Genomic DNA, 14,663 nt, shown 5'->3' with positions numbered 1-14,663 from the left:
GCCAAGCCATATTCTAGGGGGAGGAGGGAAAAGCTTTCAATTTCAAAGATAAAGAAAGACTCCTGCAAGCTTTCAAGCCAAAAAGGAGAAAAAAAAAATCTTACATGCCATCCTTCAAAAAGATCCTTTGACTTACAAGAATAAAACCCTGAGTGTTCCTAATTCAAAGAAGAAAAAAATGGAGCAGCTGATCTTACAGACAGAGAAGGTTTTGAGAAGAGATTGTCTTTGTTTTGGCATAACCTGTTCTCCCTGGGAACCGTGATAGTCTCCCACAGGACCTGCCTCTTCAAATGCTCTAGGCAGCATGGCTGAGAACCAGCTGTCTGACTTTGTGGGAGGATGCAGACCCCAAAGCACCTTGTCACAGCTCTGGAGCCCTGAACTCGCTCTGAGCTGCCAAATGTCCCAGGGAGGACAGGCAGAGGAGCCAGCACAAGATCCGCGGCTCTGCAGACAACAGTTAACATCTCAGGTCACAACTGTGATCCTTGCAAAGGCCAGCTTGCAAGATGGGCCCTTGGCTGCTGTCCGGGAACATAGATTTCGGAAAGGTGCTCACCATAATCTGATAAGAGTGGCTCACTCTGCCTAAACTGTTGCTGTGAACAATGTGGTTTATGCTGAACACCTGCTTTCCTTCTGGAAGTCTGGAAATTTGGTACATTCCAAGCATGGGCTGCCAATGTGATCAGCCCCCAGTAAAGATACCCTGTGCTGAGTCTCTAATGAGCTTCACTAGTTGGCAACACTTCGCACATGTTGCTGGGGGGTTAACTGTGTCCTGTGTGATCCCAAAGGAAGAGGACTCTGAAAGCTTCAGGCTGGTCTCCTTCAGACTTTGCCTCGTGTGCCTCTTCCCTTTGCTAATCGTACTTAGCATCCTTTCGCTGGTAATAAATGTTAACCATGAGCCAAAGTGCTAGTCTTGTTAGTCCTCCTAGCAAATTCAGTCCCAAATCACTGATCTTTCTACTCTACCACCACACCATATGCACCGATCTAATTGTCTCCATCCAGGAATATAAGAACCTTTTAGAGTAACTGTCTCCATGACATTCTACGGCAGACAAGCTAAAGATCCACATGGTAAAAGATGGGGGAACCAGGAAAAGGCAACCTCTGGGTCCCAGGACTATCATGCAAACATCTTTGGCAGGAGAGTGGCCTGGAGATGATTCTCGAAAGCTCCACCAACACGTCAAGCAGATGTTCAACATTCTTCTTGAGCACCCGGGTGTCCTGCCAGGTCCTTGCCCATTCCTGCTGGGGTGATAAAGAGCTTTATAGACCCTCTAAAACACAGACATTTTTTTCCAGCTGTGCCATCTGGTTGTTTTTCTTTTTACAGGCAGTCAGCAGAAAGACTCATCTGTTGAGACATAGACGGGGCAGAGTGTACTTGGAGTCTGTGTGTGTTTGTGCTCATCTGTTTATCTGATGGGCAGAAGAGTTGAAGGGTAAGTATGGCAGGGGAAGAACACGTGGAAAGAATTCTGAGACACACGGGAAAGATGAATTCTCAGACTTTCCCTGAAGTGCATATGCACCAGTGCCAAGAGTATTCAGCCTCAGCCTCCTCCCACCCCACCACTCCTGCTGGGACCTCCCTCCTGGGCTAGCTTTGCTTCTGTTCTGAGCGCAAACCAAGCCCATCCATGAAATCAGCAGCAGTGTGACCCTGCTGCACCAACACCTTTGCAAGTCAAAGCTGGGTACCCAGAGATGAGGAGACACCACTGCCATTGGGATAGTCAGAGACATAGTACCCAACTCTCTCAATCAACTGGTCATTATAATTTCTTACTTTGTAAGAACAGCTGCTGCCAATATCTGCTAACAATGGGGAATGAAGCACCATTATCTCTTAGAAAACTAATATTACAGATTCAAGAGACTGTCAAGAGACAGTCTATGCCCCTGGCTCTGCCTGTGTAATCTGAAGTATCTCTGAAATATCCAAAATATTTATCTAGATATACAATAATAGGTAGTCAATAATGGTAATTACTTCTCTATAGGTCTCCAGGGAAGACAGTTCTTTGACCTTCCTTCAATTGATATCAAGTATTATTGAACATTTGCTGCCTATCTAGGCACTCACTGATCCTAGCTATGTAGTTCTCCAAAGAATTGAGATTCAGAGAGTATGGTAAGTGTTACAGCTGTCAAGTGGAATGGCCCTGGATTAACCTCAGGCCAACCAGACTGCAAATCCCTATTCTTTCCCCTACAGCAGACTTTCTCAACCTCAGTACTGTTGACATTTTGGGCCAGATAATGCTTTCCATGGAGACTCTCCTGTGCTTTGTAGGTTATTTAGCAGCACCCCTGGCCTCTACCACTATATGATAGAAGGATCGCTCTACTTACGACAATCAAAAAGATCCCTGGACATCACCAAATATACTCCAGGAAGGGAGGCAAAACCTTCTCCTCCCACTCTCCCATCCTGCATTGAGAGCCCTACAGCAAGTTGCCTCTAAAGCTTTGTTACTCAAAGTGTGGTCCAGGGACCAGCAGCTTCAGCATCAGCATCAGCATCACCTAAGAGCTTATTGAAAATGCAGAATCTCGTGCCTCTTCTCAGTCCTACTGAATCAGAACGTGCATTTTAACAAGACCCCCAAGATGATGCAAGTGCACATTAAAGTTTGAGAAGCGTTGTTTCAAGGTGTCTTGTGATCAATTGTTCTCCACTGATTTTCCTGGATAAATTAAGTCTCTGAAAGTGAAATTCCTAGCAGACTGCTCATAGGATAAAATCATATTCTTTCAATCAAGACTCAAGAAAGATTTTTGTTAAAATATCATAATTTTTTAAACTACCCTTGATTCCCACTATATTGTTCCAAAAGCAACCACCCTGGGATGGGGAAGTAGGACACTGGGCTTTCATCGATTTGTTCATTCATTCATTTGTTAATTCTTGCCAAGGAAGTTTGTTGTGCAGGCCACTAGAGATACGGGCTGTGCAGCAGGCAGGGCCACCATCTGGATGCCCAGCCACTCTCCAGAATGCCCAGATTGAATCCTAGCTGCTGGATGCAGGCATTTCTCTGTTTTTCTTTGGCCTCAGCTCATTGTTCACAGTTCATACACTCCTGAAGGAGCAATCTGGATACGTGGCATCCTCACAGAACCAGTATCGCCGGAACCTTCCACTGCATGGGAAAGGGACCCCGACTTTCAACCTGTCTATTAGTCTGCTTGAAATGCACAAGGGCCAGCCAATACCCTTAAGGTTAATGAGTGCCTGATTCACAAAGAGAAAGGCTTGGTCCTCCATCCGCTGCTCCAGAAAGAGTACAGGGGAGAGTTTGGGTTTGGAAATCTGAGCTGTTCCCTTTCCCCTACCAATAATTTGACAGAAACAGATGGAGCGTGGTACATTCACTGTCTATTAATGCTGGGTGGTTTTAAAACGAAACCCAGAATAAGGAGGGGAGATCTGCACCCTTAGTATCATAAGGCCACTGTTATCATTTCTAAAGTATTAACGACAAAGACTAGGCTAGATGGTTTTCAGAATGCAATTTATTCTCATAAAAACTAATATTTTGGGGCACATCCCACGTTGGAAGTCCCCCAAGCACCGCCAATTTTCCCATCCAGAGCTCATTTTGAGTCAATAGAACTGAGACAAGAGACCGTTCTCTCCTTGCCACCAACAGAAACTGAGCAGAGAATAGACTCGGAGGCTCTGGAACTTGTAAGAGGACCTGGAGACTGGAAAGAATTACTGTCACAAAGCAGAAAGGATAGTGTGTTTCAGGGCACTGGGCAGCAGAATTGCCAGAAAGGAAGGGCTGTAAGGAAGAGGAATGGAGAAAGATAAGAGAAAATGGAGCGATCTGGAAGGGAGAGGAAGCATTTCAAGGGACGGCAGTGAAGCTTTTCGCCCCTTGGGAAGTTTAAGGCACAACGCACGCACAGCACTCACCTTGCATGGACTTGAAAACATTTCACCGCATGAACCTGTCAGTCAAGACTGGTTGAAACTCCCTTCTGGGTTAAGCAGGGTTTCACTTTGGGATAGCACAAGAGGTATTTCTCACAATGGGAGAAGAACAGTCCTACTCACGATCACCCAATGGCATCAGCTTGCACACTCTGCACAATGTAAAAATAGGAAGTCTCCACCCACAGACATCTACCAGTGGAGAAACATTAAAAAGCCTATCTTCTACAACATCGAGGCTATGCACAGGTATGATGACAGCAAGCCGTGATTTTATATACATATGAGTACTACATTCATTATGTAATATTATATATAATTACACCATAATGTATATATGATTATTGTACATATGATTATATATCTGATTATGATATTATATCCATTGTGTGTCTATATTATATAACAGAATCTCATGAACGAAGAAGGCTATTAAAATTAATTGCTAGACCTTCAAGTTGAAAGCCCATTAAGGGAAACTGTAATGTCTCCATTTTTCCATTGCTGATTTAAGCTGGCCCTTCATTGCCTTTCCTCAAAATCTGTGGAAGAAGAAATTATTTTTAAATGTTATTAGTAAGACTCAATTCAATCGACGCATGTACAGTTTAGCAAGATCGAATTTCATGAAGATTTACAACAATTAGCCAAGGACATACTTTCAGTCAAAAAGAAAATGTATTGAGTGTTTATGTATCAGCTTCTGTGGTTAGTATTAGGAATGCAAAGGTGAGAAAGTTATTAGGAATGCAAAGGTGAGAAAGTCATACTTCCATCTTAAGAGGATACAATATCTTGGGGAAAACAGAAGTAGAAGCCAGCATCTCCAGTCCAATGTGTGATATGTGCTGAAATCGGGCTAGAGATGTCGCAGGCACTAAAAGCCCGTCGTCCTCATCTCCCACCTTTCTGTGGTGAAGGCCCTGGAGAATCTTTGGTCATGTAGAGAAGAGAAAGACTCATCTGTCTTTGAGTCACTAGGACGTTTTATTTATTTTGTTTCTTTTTTGTTGTTTTAATCTCATGATGCTCATTTCCATCATGGGAGCAGACTACAATCACGGCTCAAGTCTAGCTCAAAATACTCCATTTCGCCTTTGCCAAAATGGTGTGTGTGCATGTGTGTGTGTATTTATATATGTGTGTGTATAATATATACACATATGCATCATATATAGTTATATATGTTATATATATATATAATATATATAGTTGATATATATACATTGTGTGTACAGTCATGCACTGCATAACGATGTTTCAGTCAACAACGGACCACATATACAATGGTGGGCCCATAAGATTGGTATCATATAGCCTAAGTGTGTAGTAGGCTATGGCATCTGGGTTTGTTTAAGTACACTCTACAATGTTTGCACAATGAGGAAACTGCCTAAGGATGCATTTCTCAGAACATGTCCCTGTCATTATGTGACACATGACTATATATATGTATATATATCTCTCTATAAATGTATATGCATATATACAACCATTATGGAATGCAAGTATTAAAATAGTGGAAGATACCTGATATATCTCCTTCCACATGTGTGTAATTCCCTCCTAGTTCAGATTGAGTCCCCTCCTGGTTTGTGTCTTCCATTCTTTTAATACCTACATCCCATTATGGGTTGCTGGGACATCATGCAGAGAGATGAGAGAGGTGGGCCTGATGTGTAAACCTCACCCAACTCCTTCACAAGATGTCTGTACTCAAGAGCCCATCTGGGACCTAATTTGCCCACTTGAGGACGTCAGGCATTTTTGAAATGTAGCATATGGCTAAAAGAATTAAATCGTTCTCTTTTTTCAGTTAAATAAGGGCTTTCTACTTTCCTGATATTGAGAAGATGAACTCTTCCAAATTATCAGTAGATAAGAGGGGGAACAAATTCCATAACATTGCCTGAAACCTAGAGGAGAGGTGTAGGCAAAGCCTCCCACGATGAGAAGCTTTGATGATCACAGGATGTGAATCTTTAATAAAGAGACAAACGAGGGCTGTTATGGGGCAATGACTGTACCTAATCAAACATGGAAATATGCCAGGCACTCAGAGCTTTAGCACAAAGATCAGCAGAGCTTCCCTACATCTATCTGGAGCTCTCTGAGCAGGGACGAAGTGCAATGGGATCAGAGGGAAGAATGTAACTTCTGAGGAGTCCTATAATTATCTCAAAAGAGGTGGCAATTACAACTGGGGGCTATGACCCCTGTGACTGACTGCTGGGACAGATTACAATACAATACAATACAAGCAAAGGCAGATTTCAAGTTGCCTAGAACTAGCAATCATAACAGTAGACAGCGAGTATTACTAACCCCGTTCCTTCTAATTCACCTCTGCTGTTCTCAGATAGCTCATACTCTCTGTTGGAGTTGTCCTTTCTGGAACATTCCCCAGTTTCACATCGTCCTTCCCTTCCACACCCTTGGCTCACCTATTACAATATGAGTAGTACTGGATTCGTCCTCATCCCGCCTCTGGGGCCAGTCGGTTCCTCTTCAGCACATCATTCACTCATCTCCCTAAGGACTCTTATCTATTTCCTTTGCCCAAAATCCCTGGTTCCTTCGCATAATAACTAAAATTCTCATGCAACTCTTGAGCTTTGTCCATCTTTGGTGGGCCTGGAAGGAGAGGATTTCATATTCGGTGGCCAAGTTTTCTGAGAAGATCAGGCACCTTTAGCACTTGAATTAGACTTTAACAGGTAAGCAGGAACATGCTGGGTGGAGAAAAGGAAGAAGGGCCTCTGGGCAGTGGACGTAGCATGTGCAAAGGCACAGAGGTATGGGAAAAGGACAGGAGCTGGGGAAGCAGTGAGTGGCACAGAGAGCTATAGCACAGGGCTTAGGGGAAATAGTGGGTGATACATCTGTAAAGTATAGTTACGACGTCTAAAGAAAAAGTCTCTCTGGGGGCAAATGTGAAGGATGAACCAGACGCAGGGAGACAAATAGGATGCTGTTCAAGTAATCTTGGGAGGCCTGTGAAAAGGCAGTGGCGAAGCAAGCTAGGGCTTTAAGAGACACTTCTGAGATTAGAGCAGTCGTGTCTGTGATAGAAATGTTATCAGTGGTTAAAAAGAAAGAGGGCTTGAGAATGCCTCATGAGACTCTTAAATCGATTTAACTGAAATTTCACCAAAAAGGAGACTACAATGCACCCCCCATGTTTTAATAGCATGTTAAGTCTACTACTGGGAAAGTCCAAATGATTTTGCGTCAGTTAATGCTGAGCCTGTATGCCTGCTGAAATCTAGAATGTTCTTCTCAGTCGAAGAAGATGTCAAGGTTTTGGAGAAACCACCAAAGGAATGATCCATTTCTCCATAGAATAACTGTCCGGGATTCTGATGTGCTATATGCTATTTCACCAGATTTAGGGGAAAATGCTATAAAATCACTTTTTTCTTGTTTTTGAGAACTGTCGTGGATATTTAATGTCAACTCAGGTCCCCATTTATGCTAAAGATGTCCATTGGGCCTGACATGGACTCCTTGGATAGTCAATATTTATGAAGTCAGTCCAAGTCATCAGCTGCAATGGCAATGACAGGCTGGGCAGGGCCAGGCTGGATTCTGTTCCATGTGGGTCCTTTGCACCAGTGCTGTTGTCCTATCTACAGGGAGGCTGCTGGCAAGAAGCATCTCCAAACGCTCAGCTGCAAGGTTGTAAATTTCAGCGAGGCTATTCAATATTCATGTAATTATCCCAGAAAGCACATTTGACATTTCATAAATACAGCAGAATATTTAGTATTTGTCTCTCCCTCTCTGCTCCCTAAGCATACATGGAAAAATAATCTCCAGGGATCCTTGCTGTCTGAAATGGCAACAGTTATTGAATCCATAAATTTGATGAATCAAAGTCTTCCTTCTTCATCCTTTCGTAATTTACAAATGGAAGTGAGTCCATATAAATGAAGCGGCCCACGGTCTTTCTGCACAGAGCTCTGCCTGCAGCTCCCGGCCCTCGTGTTTTGGGGTCTTTCCCAAACTGAGCCATACAAACCCGCGGACCCCACAGAGACTCATGGCCGTGGCACAGGGGCCTGGCAAGAAGGCCCCCTTGATGCGCAGGTAGCAATGGGCAATGCCGATTACAGCCTCGTGCTCCAGCCTCCGAGCCACTGAAAACAAATTCAACTTCCCCAGGACTCTGGGACTCTGCAGTTAGATTGAGGGGACCCGGTGCCTTGCACACAGCACCCCTACTGCACACACATGCTCAGAATACAAAGTGCAGCTTCCCAGCAGCTCACCTTAGAGCATATCACCGAGAGAAGAAAAACGCCTTGTAGTAACCAGGCCCAGCCTTCCGTGAGCCAGCACCGAAGACAGAGCTTCTGCACCAGGAAGGCCCATCTCATGGTTGGCTGGCAGTGCTCCAGACGCAGACCGGCTCTTCACGCCAGGCTGGGGAAGGACTAGCTCCTCTCCCCAGGCTGGGAAGCTGATGTGTCTCCTCCACGCCCGGCATGAAGCAGTGACCTTCTCCGACACCAACAGGCTAACGGAGATCACGGAGTGCATGTCCACAGTCTAGGGGCTTTTTTCCCCAAAAGAAGAAATAAAAGTAGTTTTTCATACATGCGATAATAAGATTAGCAGACCACAGAGTTATTTTCAGAGCTGTGAACTATCTTGACTTGTCTTAGTATTAGAGATAAATTCTTACTATCTAAAATGTGTAATATTTACATATATATGTGCAAAAACACACATCACAATATGTATATATGTTTGTGATATGTATGTATTATAAGTGTGTGCATACGTATATGTCTAATGTTCTAGGTGTGTCTGAGAGTTTGTTGTATGCTTAAATATGTGTATGTTTAAATATATGTACATGCATATGTATATGCATGGTTGTAAATGTTAATACCATCCACGAATGTGTATGAAATTACTGTGTATATTGGTATGTATGGTTATATATGTTTGTATATATGCAAAAATGCATGTTTACAGAAATATGTGTGTGCACACACACTAATGAATGTGTGTGTATGTGGGTCTATGCACATGAAGTTTAACAATAGTTTATACTTAGTTGCAATTTATACGTGGTTAAATCATGTCAGGCCCTGAGTTTTTTACAGATATCATCTCATTTATTCTCACATAGCGTTTGAAAGCCTGGAATCGTTTTCATTTTATTGATGCAGAAGTGAGCATCAGAAAGATTTGTCCAGGATCATACAGGTAGCAAGAGGCAAAGCTAGGATTACATCTTAAATCCCTGGTCTGACAGGTGGTAGAGCTGGTGCACCTAGTGTGTGTGTGTGTGTGTGTGTGTGTGTGTATGAAAGGGGTCCCCTGCACAGGGATCTCTGTGCAGAGAGGCCGTGACAATCGCAAGCAAGCAGGATTCCGCTGCGTGCCTCTGTGGACTGAGCCACATCCATTAACTGATCCCTTTATTTTCCTAAAAGCCCTTCCTCACCAAGCAGTCTCTTCACAGGATGATTGTGCGTCTGCCGCCCCTTGGCCCTTTTAAGTGCTGCTGCTGCAACAGCAGAAGCAATGTCAGATGTGGGACCAGCTACTTAGGCAAGGCCACCCCAGCTCTTCCAGTGCATTCCAGAGGCCCACAGAGCCAGGGGTCAAGAGAGCCTGGGGTGCCAAGGAATGAGGCTTACATTGCATGAGGACTGCAGGAGAGCAGTCCTGTCAGCTCGCTCAGGTTCATGAAGAAAGGGGGCGCCGTGACCCCACTCCAAAGTGGTTATGAGGCTCTGAGCGAGTCATTAATCATCAAACGGGGACCGCCAAGTCTCCTACCCAAAGTAGCTGATGGGAAAAAGTGAGATAAGAGAAAAGTGTCTGGCCTGAGGCCACACAGACACGGTGCTCTAAGAGCCAGTGTCCTCTCTTGGCTGAGGGGACACTGTAAACTGCAGCCACTTTGAAACTCGTCCATTTCCTATCTGAACCCACTTCCATCGCACCTGCCTCCACTCCTAGATACAAACGATTGGGAGGAAGGAAAACTCCTGACCTGGTAGCCAATCCACAGGGACAAAGCGATGAGATTGGGGCTCCCAAGAATGGAACTGAGGTGGAGAGGTGCCAGCCTCTGTGGAGCCTTTCCTTGGAGAGCCTGTCTCGAGTTCATCTAGAGCAGGGCTCAGAGTCCTGGGCACGTTGGGGTGGAGGAAGTTGTCTGCAAAGGAAGGAAGATAAACATGCAGCTGGAAGAAAAGAATCAAGAGGCCCTGTGGCCCCTGGAGAGCAGGCAGTGACCTTGATTCTTGACTTCCAGTTCTGTGTGTGTTCCCTCCCAGACCTGACCCCACGCCTTGCCTTGTGTTCCTTGAGGTAACTACACATTCCTTCCAAAAGTGCCTCCCTCTGTCAATGATGTTTAGAGTGGGTGTCTGTTCCTTGCTACTCAATGATGCCTGAATAAAAAAAATACTCAGCCATTTCTGAAGCACTATGAGTTCCAGAATATTCCTAGCCTCCTTTTCTGCTGTTGGTGGAGACACACCAAGTCTGACACCTGTATCTTCCAGTGCCGTCTCGTTGATGGGCTTAGTGAATAAGAGGCTGTAGAAAAACTTCAAATGTCAGGGTAGCCTAATATCACTGAGCAAGAAAAATGGCCATGAAAATTTAATATACAGTTAAGGATTCCAAATTTAAAATATTCTCAGAATCAGCCATCCTCTTTTTCTCGAAGACGCAATAGCTTCCCATTGTGTTCTAAAAAACACATCATGCATGCAAATATCATGGGTGACACAGGACGTACATGTGTAGCCAAGAGTGACAGCTGGTGTGTCTCGTCTTTAATATGTAAATAAAATTGGTTCAAAAGTTTGTACTATTTCTGTTCTGAAGTTTAATACTTCCCCTATATTTTTTGACTTCCAAGGGGTTTTTGTGTTGATGTCACCTAATTTCTTCTCTGTGCCTTTTTGATACCTCCCCTCCGTCAGGGGTTTATTTATCTCTGCCCTGGGCTGACCCCGACTTGGAACTCAGCCCCTGTCCCTTGATTTCTTGCAAACACCATTCAGGCAGACCTTTTGGCTGTGCAGCCGCTTTCCTTAGAAAGGCCTGACAGCACTGCGCAGCCAGCAGCCTAAAACCCAAAGACGCACAGTTCCTCCTCTTCTCATTGGCCTTGAAGGCCTCTTCCCCATCCTCAACTCTCTCACTGGTAGGATCTCCTCCACACTGCCCTGGGCTCCCCTGCCCTCTCTCCCAGTTCCGCTCCACCCTGCGTCCCCTCTCCCCCTTCCTGTTCGTCTCTTCTGCCCACACTTCCTGGAATTCCTCCACCACACAGTTACCTCTCCTTGCTGCACCCCAGCCATTCCGACAATCCCCACGGGGCCTCCAATCATATTCAAAACAGCCCATTAAGGCTTGTTTTTAAACAAGCACAGTTCTCTCCCTGAGTGGAATTCTTCTCCTGACATCCAAAATGACATTAGTTTTCTCCCCCTTGCACAGGAAATTGAAGGAGACACGGCTCTCTCCAAGAACTCAGGGACCTCCTTCTGTCCCTAATCTCCTTTTCAGCTCCAACCCCTGGCGCTCCCTGCCTGACAGCCTACCTGTCTGGATGGAGATCCTCTCCACACTCCCCAGAACAAAATGCAGGCTTTGCGTGGCTCAACTCCTTCCCACAGGCCTTTCCCTCTGTCTGGAATAACTGACCTTTTCAACTGTCAAATTCCCCCTCATCCTTCTAAACTCAACTCAAATATCGCCTTCTCTGAGACTTCCCCCTAATTCCCTGGACTGAGAGGGTATTAGAAGTTCCCTCCCCTGAGCTGTCTCAGACTTGTTTTCACCTGCAAAACCATTGCCTGTCTATCATAATATACCTGCTTACCACCATTTTCCTCTTTGAACACGGAGAGCCTCTCCCGGAGGAACCACATCTCATCTATCCCCATATCTCTGCATATCTTGCAGCTAGTAAATAATTCCTGCTCTGGAAGTATGATTTAAATGGAGGTGTAAATGGAGAGTAGGTGATACGTGTTTAGTGGTTACTCCATGCCAGGCAGTATTCTGAGCATCCTCTGTGCACCGCCTCATCTAACTCCCCACGTGTACCTCCTCACCCCAGCACCACAAATATCATTGAGTGTTTGACATGTGAGCATTCTGGGGCTCATCCATGTTAAAGAACTTATACAAAAGATCACGCAGGTAGAAAGCGCTGGAGCGAAATCTGAACCCAACGTATGCTCCGAACAATTCTGCTAGACTCTAAGAAATGAAATTTTGTTCGAGGGGGCAGAGGGGAGGGCGAGAGAAGGGTTCTTTGTGGACCATGGTTTCAGGTTCACTCAATCATGCAGCTGGCATTTTCTAGGGGTCTGGGTCGATACTGGGTTGGAGTCAAAGGATGCAAAGGCAGCCATGCTTGACCATAGCTGGGACTGTTAGACTTTCTGGAGTCAGGGAACTTTGGTGCGATTCCTGATCCATCGTTCAACTGGAGTAGGAAGCATCTATCATAAATACTGGGGACTCCATAAAGCACAGCCATTTTTAATCTCACTGCTGTGTAACGTAATGTGGGAGAAAGACACACTCACATGCACACCTGCACACACACACAAACGATAATTACATCAGGCCTGGTAAGTGCTACAAGCCCTGTAGGCTCACGTGAGGCCACTAGTTGTTATGGGAACTTGGGGTGTGCCTTGGCCATCCAGACAAGGACCCCTAGCTCTTTGGCTGTAACCAAGGAACAGAAGGCCCAACAAGGACCCAGAACCATGACTGTGGGCCTCTGTGGCCAGGTGGGGAGGAAGTTGATTCTTTCCCTAACATTTTAATGTCGTTTGAATTGTGTTCTCTTTGCCAAAATAAGTGTCAGCCTCTTTGCTAAAATCAAACTCTAAAGCCCTCATAAAAAGATCTCAGTTCCATAAAACAATATTGACATAAGCACAATGAGAAGCATGTGTAAAGACAGTTTATTTGAGCCCATGGAAACGAATGTTTACTGCTCTCATTTGTTTTTAGAATCATCATCCAGATCCAGCCTATGTGGATCTTCTCTTACAAACACATGGGGAGAATGTGTGTGTGCGTTGGACAGGATTCACAAGACAGGGAATGCTACTCTGGGTAAAGTTGGGCTTGTTTTTGAGCTTTTTCTAAATAGTGCTAATAATATTAATTTCTGACTGTATCAGTTAGCTATTGCTGTATAACAAACTACACCAAAATTAACAACTTCAGTAACAACCGTGTCTTATTTCTCAGGAGGTGACAAGATGGCAACTGTGGTCAGTTGGCCAGTCGGCTGGGGTTTGCTGGTCTATGGTGGCCTCAGCTGGGATGACTGTGTTCTGCTCCATGTGGTTTTTCATTTTCCAGCAGGTTAGTCCAGGCTTGTTCTCATGGTGGCAGTAAGAGTTCAAGAGAAAAAGCAGAAGTATGCAAGGCTTCCTGAGACTTAGAACTGATACACCGTCATTTCTGTCACTTTATTTTGGCCAAAACAAGCCCCAAGGCCAGCCCAGATTCTGGGGTGGGGAAGTGAGGGTCATCTCTACAGGGCAGAACTTTAGAGTCACATTGCAGTCAAGGCACTACACTGCTCCGTGGTGACAAGGTGAATGGGTTCGCTACCACTTGCTGAATATTTAAAAGTCGCTATTGCCTAGTTATTGTTATCTCTACTTTTATGATGAGGAAACTGAGACTTAAAGAACTTAAGTAACTTGGCCAAGACCACTGAGCTGGGAAATTAGGAGAGCTGAGGTCTGAGGCAAGATTCACTTCACTCTAAGGCCCGCAGATTTTCCATTTCACCAAATGGACCTGACGGCGCTCTGCGCTCTGAAATATTGATGTGAAGCAGTGACCGTGCTGGGCTCTGGGTGTCATGAGGGATGTGTGACAGGAGGGAGGATTAGCCCGGCTCTGGGGAACAGGCAGTGTCCAAGCAAACAGGGTGACACAATGGAAAGAAAAATGGTTTTAGAATTAGACACCCCTGGGTCTAAACAGCCATAAATCTCCTTCCTCATCTGCAAGATGGTGATTGCAGCTTCTCCCCAACAAGGCTGTGTGAAGAAGAAATGCACTCTGGACTACCCAGTTTCAGGCGCAGAATTCACAATGGCTGGATATTTGACCTCAGGCACGTGGCTCTGCTTTCCTGTGCCTGTTTCTTCAACTGTAGAGTGGGCATAGTGAGGGTCCCGTAGTTGTGAGAGTAAATGAATTAATACCTGCAGAGCACTTAGAGTACCTTGCACCAAGTAAGTTCCATATAATAATCAACATGCAAATGTGAGTACATTCCTGTGGTGCCAGGGAGTTAGAAGGGGTCGTACAACACCAATGCACTAAGTCCTATAAAGAGCCTGGTGGGGTCCAGGCACAGAGTGAGCACTTGGTAAATTATGCCTGCACCGTAGGGTCTGAGCAGACCAAGGGAGCTGATGATCAAAATCGGATCTCAAGACACACCTTGACCCAAAGGCCCTCTTTAAGGGGTCAGCGCTTCCCCAGCTCTGAGGCAGGGATGGAAGCCAGTTTCAAAGCTGTTTTATGTGGACATGCGTGGAGGTACCTTGTTCCTCTGAGGGATGCAATCATCATGCTCCTTGGAGGTACACAGCTCAGCGGCTGCTCATGGGTAGTTGCTGAAAACTAGGGGCAATAAAGTATCGTTAGGAAGAAAAGTAATCATTTGACGTTC

The sequence above is a fragment of the Equus caballus genome, chromosome 1 (assembly GCF_041296265.1).
Source record: "Equus caballus isolate H_3958 breed thoroughbred chromosome 1, TB-T2T, whole genome shotgun sequence".
Lineage (NCBI taxonomy): Eukaryota > Metazoa > Chordata > Mammalia > Perissodactyla > Equidae > Equus > Equus caballus.
Note: the sequence above shows the minus strand (reverse complement) of the source record.